The sequence below is a fragment of the Gorilla gorilla genome, chromosome 20 (assembly GCF_029281585.2).
Source record: "Gorilla gorilla gorilla isolate KB3781 chromosome 20, NHGRI_mGorGor1-v2.1_pri, whole genome shotgun sequence".
Lineage (NCBI taxonomy): Eukaryota > Metazoa > Chordata > Mammalia > Primates > Hominidae > Gorilla > Gorilla gorilla.
Genome location: NC_073244.2, coordinates 13,694,682 through 13,704,255, shown reverse-complemented (window position 1 = coordinate 13,704,255; position 9,574 = coordinate 13,694,682). Strand labels below are relative to the sequence as shown.

The 9,574-nt window shown below is 46.2% G+C and overlaps 1 pseudogene; it reads left to right on the top strand.

The window, feature by feature from the left end:
- The first annotated feature begins 6,957 nt into the window (after positions 1-6,957).
- On the top strand, positions 6,958-9,312 carry LOC109024059 (exosome complex component RRP40-like; annotated as a pseudogene).
- Positions 9,313-9,574: the final 262 nt, after the last annotated feature.

Here is a 9,574-nt window from a genome sequence, read left to right as displayed (position 1 = left end):
GCTCATGCCTGTAATCCCAGCACTTTGGGAGGCCGAGGCAGGCGGATCACCTGAGGTCAGGAGTTCGAGACCACCCTGACCAACATGATGAAACCCCGCCTCTACTAAAAATATAAAAAATTAGCTGGGCGTGGTGGCAGGTGCCTGTAATCCCAGGTACTCGGGAGGATGAGACAGGAGAATCTCTTGAACCCAGGAGTCAGAGGTTACAGTGCATCGCTCCATTGCACTCCAGCCTGGGCAATAAGAGTGAAACTCCCTCTCGAAAAAAAAAAAAAAGACACAGATCATGTTTTGAAAAATTATTCTGCCAATCTAGGCCGCGCGCGGTGGTTCATTCCTGTAATTCCAGCACTTTGGGAGGCCGAGGTGGGCGGATCACGAGGTCAAGAGATCGTGACCATCCTGGCCAACATGGTGAAACCCCGTCTCTACTAAAAATACAAAAAATTATCCAGGCATGGCGGCAGGCGCCTGTAATCCCAGCTGCTTGTGAGGCTGAGGCAGGAGAATCGCTTGATCCCGGGAGGCGGAGGTTGCAGTGAGCTGACATCACACCATTGCACTCCAGCCTGGGCAAAAAGAGGGAAACTCTGTCTCAAAAAAAAAAAAAAAAATTATTCTGCCAATCTCTGCTTTTTTTTTTTTTTTTTTTTTGAGACAGAGTCTCACTCTGATGCCCAGGCTGGAGTTTAGTGGCGCAATCTTGGCTCACTGCAACCTTTGTCTCCTGGGTTCAAGTGATTCTCCTGCCTCAGCCTATCGAGTAGCTGGGATTGCAGGTGTGTGCCACCATGCCCAGCTAGTTTTTGTATTTTTAGTAGAGATGGGGTTTCTCTGCGTTGGTCAGGTTGGTCTCGAACTCCTGACCTCAGGTCATCCTCCCGCCTTGGTCTCCCAAAGTGCTGGGATTACAGGTGTGAGCCAATGCGCCTGGCCTGAAAGAGTTTTGAAAGATGTTGAATTATTGGTTGATTTTTTTTCTTTCAGCAATTTAAGTATGTCATCACACTGTCTTCTGGCCTTCATACTTTTTTTTTCTTTTTCTTTTTTTTTGAGACAGGATCTCACTCTGTCACTCAGGCTGGAGTGCAGTAGCACAATCTCAGCTCACTGCAGCCTCCGCCTCTTGTGTTCAAGTGATTCTCCCCTCTCAGCCTCCTGAGTAGCTGGGATTACAGGTGCCTGCCACAATGACCGGCTAATTTTTATATTTTCAGTAGAGATGAGGTTTCCCCACGTTGGCCAGGCTGGTCTCGAACTCCTGACCTCAAGTGATCCACCCAACTCAGCCTCCTAAAGTGCTGGGATTATAGGCATGAGCCACCACGCCTGGCCATTTCTTTATTGATAGTCTCATTTTATTCATACATTGTTTTCCTGGTTTCCTTTAGATTTTTGTCCATGTTTTCCCTTAGCTCTTTGAGCATATTTAAGACAATTGTTTTAAAGTCTTTGTCTAGTAAGTCTCAGATCTGGACTTTCTCAGGAATAATTCCTGTCAATTTGCTATTTTTTTCCCCTTTCAATGGGCCATAATTTCCTTTTTCTCTGTATACATTGTGATTTTTCTTGTTAAAAACTGGACATTTGAATATTTGTAATGTGATAAATTTGGATGTCAGATTCTCCCACTGTCCCAGGGTTTGCTGGTTTGTTGATTGTTTTATTGTTAAAAACCGTAGTAGTTTTGGCTTAATGACTTTCCAAAACTATTCTTGCAAAGACTATATTACTTGTCGCATGTGGTCACTGAAGTCTCTATTCCTTAGCTTGTGTTCAGCTAGTGTTTTGACAGATTTTCTTGAACACCAGGAGCTAAAAAAGCAAGCAAACAAACCAAACAAAAAATCTTTCCCTCGCTCAGTCTTTGCAGATTGGCCCTGTGCTGGAGCACTCTTTCAACGTTTAACCCGGCTTGCCCTGAGCCTAGGGATCAGCTGAGCATAACTTAGGGTCTTCTCAGGTCTTTTCTGAGCATGCATCTTGCTGTGGGCATAACCCTGTTTATAAATCCCCCTATGCATGCAGGTGCTTCTAATTTCCCCAGGAAACTCTCCCCAGCTTTTGCTCCTGAGCCTTAGGCCGTCTATTGTGTGTTTTGATTGTAATCTTTGGAACAGACATCTGTGGTTTGTTAGTTTGGCTTGCAGTGTTTTTGAGCAGTGCCACCACTTTTCCAGCCTGAGTTCCGAGGCAGGAAAAACAGAGGTGAGCACCTTGTCCTTCAGGTGGCTCCCAGACAGCTTAGAGCAGACATACACTATCATCTACAAATAAAGTCTGCTCTGCTCCCTCTGGAAGGAGGAATGAGAGTCTCACGCTGGGAGTGTGGGCTTCCTTCTTCCCACTACTGCTGTCACACAAGGGAGGGCAGTGGCAAGTGGGGCAAAGACAAGTCGAAATATCAAAAGCTTTTGATCGTTTTGAAGTTGTCTTTCTTCTTGATTCAGCCAGCATTCACTGGACTACCGTAAACCTTTGACTGTTTCCCAGAGTTCTGACAAAGTTGTATCTGACAGTTTCTGCTTGTTTTTTGATGTTTCTGTGGGGAACGGGGGCTTGGAACTGCCTACTGTGTCATTTTGCACTGATCTTGCCACTCTTAACCATCATGTGAACAAGCCAGAGGTAGCCTGAAAGGTGAGAGGCACATGGCTCAGTCACCCTCATGGCCTAAACTGTCAGCCGACCAACCTCCAGCTGTGAGTGAGGTTATCTGTTCCAGTTTCCTTTCTTCTTTTCTTTTTTCTTTGTTTTTTTTTTTTTTTTGTTGTTGTTGTTTTTTTTTTGAGATGCAGCTTCTGTCTCATTGCCCAGGCTAGAGTGCAATGGTGTGGTCTTGGCTCAATGCCATCTCTGCCTCCCGGGTTCAAGCAATTCTCCTGCCTCAGCCTCCCAAGTAGCTGGGATTACAGGCTCATGCCACCACGCCTGGCTAATTTTTTGTATTTTTTTTAGTAGAGATGGGGTTTCACCATGTTGGCCAGGCTGATCTCGAACTCCTGACCGGGTGATCCTCCCACCTCAGCCTCCCAACGTGTTGGGATTACGGTCATGAGCCACTGCACCCAGCCGTGTTCCAGTTTTCTATTGCTGTGTAAGAAACCATCCGAGAACTCAGTGGCATAAAACAGCAATCATTTTTAATATGCTCATGGTTTTTGTGGGTCTGAAGTTTGGACAGGGCATAGTGGGGATGGTTTGTCTCTGATCCATGACATCTAGGGCTTAAGGTGGGGAGACTTGAAGAGTGGGGGAGTGCCTACAGTGGCTGGGAGCTGGTATCTGGTGGCTGGGATTATCTGGTAGCTTCTTAATTCACATGTCTGGTTCCTGGGCTGGGATGACTCAAATGACTGAAGTCTCTTGGGGGATCGATCTCTTTCTCTCTCTCTCTCCCTCTCCTCCTGTAGCTTCAGGGACTCTCCATGTGGTCTCTCCACATGACTTCTCCATCACTGCAGTCTCAGGGTAGTTGAACTTTTTACATGTTGTCTCAAGGCTCTGGAAGTGAATCTTCCTGCAAACAAGACAGAAGCTTGCATGATGTGTTATGATCTAGCCTTGGAGGTTATATAATATCACTTCTGCTCTACTCTATTGGTTGAAGCAATCCAAGCCTGCTCAGATTCAAGGGGAGGGGATAGTGAGTTTGCCTCTCAAGAAGAGCTTTGTTAAAGTATTTTCAGCAACATTTTCAAGTTGCCAAAGCATTCAAGAGTAGCCAGATTTAGCCAATCCATCAGCTGACCACAGATGCATAAATGAGCCCAGCTATACCCAGAAGAACTTTCCAGCTGAATCTGACCCAAATTGGTGAACCACACAATCATGTACCAAATCAATTATTAGCCCAAGCCATTAATTTTGGGAGCATTTTGTTATGCAGCAATAGCTAACTTATACATCCTTGTAGGTGTATGCCTACAAGCATACTCACTAAGCCTAATATTGGCTGACCACATCCAGGACCCCTACACAGTGATGCAAGCCAGCAGATTTATCCAGTGACTCTTCTATGTCTGTGTTCACCCCACAGTTTATCACCCCTGGTTTTACCTGTCATGACAATTACACCCATCCACTGCTCCTTGACTATTCTGTGAATAGAATTCCTGAATGTAATAAAAAATTGTTGAATTGAAGCAATCTCTAGCTATTCCACTGTAAGACCACATAGCTTACCCAATTGAATCTTTCATTTTACCAATATTAATTTATCACCTACTATATGCCATTCACTCTTTTTTCAGTTTGTTTTTTGAGACGGAGTCTCACTCTGTCACACAGGCTGGAGTGTAATGGCATGATCTCAGCTCACTGCAACCTCTGCCTCCTAGGTTCAAGTGATTCTTGTGTCTCAGCCTCCTGAGTAGCTGGGATTACAGGCGCATGCCACCACGCCTGGCTAATTTTTTGTATTTTTTTAGTAGAGATGGGGTTTCACCATGTTGCCCAGGCTGGTCTTGAACTCCTGACCTCAGGTGATCCACCTGCCTCAGCCTCCCAAAGTGCTGGGATTACAGGTGTGAGCCACTATGCCCAGCCTCCATTCACTCATTAAAACACTGGAGAAGTGATGGTTAACATGAACCAAAGTGTTCCTGCTCTAATAGGCTTATATATTTATATGCTGGTGGGGTGTAGTAAGTAGCTTCTGAAATCGTCCCCACCTCCTAGTATTCATGGCCTTCTGTGATCCTCTACTGGTGATTATCTTGCTTCTAACCAATAGAATACTTCATCATTGAGAAACTGTCACTTCTGAGATTATATTCCAAAATATTCTGACTTCTATCTTGCTAGCAGACTTTTCCCCTTGATGGCTTTGATGAAGCAAGTTGCTATGTTGGAGAAACCCATGTGGCAATAAGCTGAGGGTGTCCTCTGGCCAACAGCCAGCTAGGAACTGAGATAATTTGCCCAACAGCACAAAAGGAACTGATTCTGCCAACAGTCACATGAGTGAGCTAGGAAGTGAATCCTTCCCCAGTTGAGCCTTCAGATGAAACCTTAATCCTGGCCATCTACTTGATTGCAGTCTTATGAGAGACCCCAGGCAAAGGATCCAGGCAAGTCATGCCCAGATTCCTGACCCATAAAAACTATAAAATAATAAATGTATGTTGTTTAAGCTGGGCCATTTGTGGCAATTTGTTTGTGGCAATCAATAACTATTAGGTGTGGGGTGGGGGGAGGCGGAGTTGAAACAAACATAGTAATAATTTGGAAATTAATCACAGAGTGATACAAATCATCTGAAATAGGAAACCTGAACAGATTAGATATTATAGGAGCCCATCTGTGGTCAGCTTGCAGGCTGACTAGATCTGGCAACTTTGTGGATGCTTTGGCAATTTGAAAACAGCTGAAAAGAAGGTAATTAGAGATCTAGTAAGAAGAAAGGCACCAGGCCCAGAGAGTTTTATGGGCTCACCCTGATTGTCTCCATACCCTACCTTGTGGCCATTTAGTTTCTTTCTTTTTTTTTTTTTTTTTGAGACAGGGCCTCATGGTGTCACACAGGCTGGAGTACAGTGGCACAATCTTAGCTTGCTGCAACCTCCACCTCCCAGGCTCAAGCCATCCTTCCACCTCAGCCTCCTGAGTAGCTGGAACTACAGGCATGCACCACCATGCCTAGCTAATTTTTGTATTTTTAATAGAGATGAGGTTTCACCATGTTCCCCAGGCTGGTCTCAAACTCCTAAACTCAAGAGATCCACTTGCTTTGGCCTCCCAAAGTGCTGGGATTACAGGCATGAGCTGCTGCACCCAGCCATGGCCATTTAGTTTCTACAACCAGTTTGGACTTTCACTCTTGGCTGATTGGAACTTGGTTGGTTTCTCACTTAGTTCCTGCCTTGGCTCCTTCCTCTGACTTTGCTACCCAGTGTAGCCTCACTGACTCCAGCTCTGGAGAAACTTGAAAGACAGTCCAGCTGTGACTGTCTTTCCTTCTTGCCTTTCCAGTAGCAGGAGTGAATCTGGATAGTAAAGACTTGTAAATGACAGGCACATTTTGAGGTCAGGCAGAAGAGGAGCCCATGAAGGAGATGGAGAAGGAGCGGTCAGGCAGACAGGAGGAGAACCAGGAGGTGAGGCCATCAGGGAAGTCTTGGGAGAGAGGAGTTTCAAGGAGGAGGGAGGGAGTGGCCACCCCATTAATGAGTGGAAACAAGATAGAAACAAGTCTGGTTGGCTTTCACAAATGAATAGTAGTTACTCTCCTTGGTCATTTCAGGAAAGTGGTGGCAGGTGGGGCAGCCATCAGAGGGTTAGAGGGAGCAGATGAAGGCAGAAGTAACAACCCTTTTTCTTTTTCTTTCTTTCTTTCTTTTTTTTTTTTTAGAGAGTAATGATGTGATTTTTTTTAAACTTTAAGTTCAGGGGTATATGTGTGGGATGTGCAGATTTGTTATACAGGTGAACATATGACATGTACAGATTATTAGTTACTTTTCCTGATCCTCTCCCTCCTCACTCTCCACCCTGCAATAGGCCCCAGTGTGTGTCATTCCCCATTATGTGTCCATGTGTTCTCATCATTTAACTCCCACTTATAAGTGAGAACATGTGGTATTTGGTTTTCTGTTCCTGCGTCAGTTTGCTAAGGATAATGGCCTCCAGCTTTATCCATGTCCCTGCAAAGGACGTGATCTTGTTCTTTTTTATGACTGCATACTACTCCATTGTATGTATGTACCACATTTTCTTTATCCAGTCTATCATTGATGGGTTGATTCCACGTCTTTGCTAGACAGCCCTTTTTCTTTTATTTCTTTCCTTTTGTAGAGACCGAGGTCTCACTTTGTCACCCAGGCTGGAGTGCAGTGGTGTGATCATAGCTCACTGCAGCCTCAAACTCTTGAGCTCAAGTGATCCTCCCACCTCAGCCTCCCAAGTAGCTGGGACTACAGCCACCACTCCCAGCATTGTATATGGGTTCAGAAGATGGAGGAAGTGTGTGAGCCCAAGGGGCCAGGCAACCCTGGTGAGGCTGCCCCACCCCTTCTGTGGGATGTTGACAGTGAAACAGAAAAGCACCTCACTAAGGGCTACCACCACTCCATAAAAAAACTTGCACCCACCCTCCAATCGGATCACCCAATTGGATCACATGGGATCCAATTTTTCCAGTTCACTAAGGCAAGAACCCTGGGAGAGAGAAAGTCGTCTGTCCTTGCAATAAGGCAGAGCATCTAACTGAGCTGATGAATGTCAGCCAACTGCGGACGGCAAAACTGAAACAGCACGCTGTAACACATGCCCACGGGGGCCTCATGAGCTGTAAGCATTCACCCCTAGACGCTGCCGTGGGGTTGAAGCCCCACAACCCCCCTGTCTGCATGCTTCCCCTGGAGGTTTGAGCAGCGGGGCACGGAAGATGTGAGCCACACCCCCTGTCACACGCCCTGCAAGGGGGACAAGGGAACCTTTTCTGTTTCACTACCAACATCCCACGGAAGGGGTGGGGCAGCCTCACCAGGGTTGCCTGGCCCCTTGGGCTCGCACACTTCCTCCATCTTCTCCTCTCTACTCCCTTCTCTCTCCATCCCCTCTCTGGACTGTGGGTTTTTATAACCCCATGCATTGCAGCCCCTCCTCAGAATCACATCTCTCCAAGCCAGGAAGAAGAATAAGGAACAGGATGGAGACACACCCTTCCTGAAAAGTGGGGTGAGAGATGAAGCACCTGACACAGAGGAGAGTCATTTAGAGGGCGGGCAGAAACTATCCAGTAAATTCCAGTGCCAAAAGACTCTATCTGAACCCATATACAACGCTGATGCCTTGAGCCTCACTTTTTGGGAGTCTCAGTTTCCTCAGCTGTGAAATGAGACAACTACACTGCCTCACACCGTTATTGTGAGTTTTATTTATTTTTTATTATTTGTTTATTTATTGAGATGGAGTCTCGCTCTGTCTCCCAGGCTGGAGTGCAGTGGTGTGATCTCAGCTCACGGCAACATCTGCCTCCCGGGTTCAAGTGATTCTCCTGCTTCAGCCTCCAGAGTAGCTGGGATTAAAGGCATGCACCACTATGCCTGGCTAATTTTTGTATTTTTAGTAGAGACGGGGTCTCACCATGTTGACCAGGATGGCCTTCAACTCCTGACCTCAGGTGGGTCCACCTGTTTCAGCCTCCCACAGCGCTGGGATTACAGGTGTGAGCCACCATGCCTGGCCATGTTACTATGAGTTTTAATACAGTGCACTAGTAATAGGTATAAATTGCCTATTTGAATGATGGATACTCAGTAATTACAGCACTTAAGATTTATCACGCTGGGCCTGGTGGCTCATGCCTGTAATCCCAGCACTTTGGGAGGCTGAGGTGGGCAGACCACTTGAAGTCAGGAGTTTGAGACCAGACTGGCCAAAATGGTGAAACCCTGTTTCTACTAAAAAACACAAGAACGAGGACTGGGAAAGCTGAGACACCGCCGGGTTGGAAGTGCTGCAGCCCCGGGAATGAGTATGTTCGAGTGAAAGGAGATCATGTGATTGGCAGAGTGACAGCTAAATCTGGAGATAGATTCAGAGCTGATGTTGGAGGGAGTGAGCCAGCTTCTTTGTTTTACTTGGCGTTTGAAGGTGCAACTAAAAGAAACAGACCATATGTGCAGGTTGGAGATCTCATCTATGGCCACTTTGTGGTTGCTAATAAAGACGTGGAACTAGAGATGGTGTGTATTGACAGCTGAGGACGAGCCAATGGAATGGGTGTCATTGGACAGGATGGTCTGCTTTTTTTTTTTTTTTTTTTTGAGACGAAGTTTTGCTCTCGTTGCCCAGGCTGGAGTGCAATGGTGCGATCTCGGCTCACCGCAACCTCCGCCTCCCAGATTCAAGCAATTATCTTGCCTCAGCCTCCTGAGTAACTGGGATTACAGGCATGCGCCACTGCACCCAGCTAATTTTGCATTTGTAGTAGAGACGGGGTTTCTCCATGTTGGTGAGGCTGGTCTCGAACTCCCGACCTCAGATGATCTGCGTGCCTCTGCCTCCCAAAGTGCTGGGATTACAGGCGTGAGCCACCGTGCCTGGCCCTGATGGTCTGCTTTTTAAAGTGACTTTGGGCTTAGTTAGAAAGCTATTAACTCCAGGTTGTGGAATCATACAGGAAGTGGGAAAACTTTATTCCCTGGAGATAGTATTTGGAATGAATGGAAGAATATGGGTCAAAACAAAAACCATCCATCAAACTTTAATTTTGGCAAACATTTTAGAAGCTTGTGAACACGTGATGTCAGATCAAAGAAAACAAATCTTCTCCAGACTGGCAGAAAGTTGATACAGGTGGATTTTTTTTTTTTTTTTTTTTGAGACAGAGTTTTGCTCTTGTCGCCCAGGCTGAAGTGCAATGGTTTGATCTCAGCTCACTGCAACCTCTGCCTCTGGGTTCAAGCAATTCTCCTGTCTCTGCCTCCTGAGTAGCTGGGATTACAGGTGCGTGCTACCATGCCTGGCTAAATGTTGCATTTTTAGTAGAGATGGGGTTTCGCCATGTTGGCCAGGCTGGTCTTGAACTCCTGACCTCAGGTGATCCACCTGCCTTGGCCTTCCA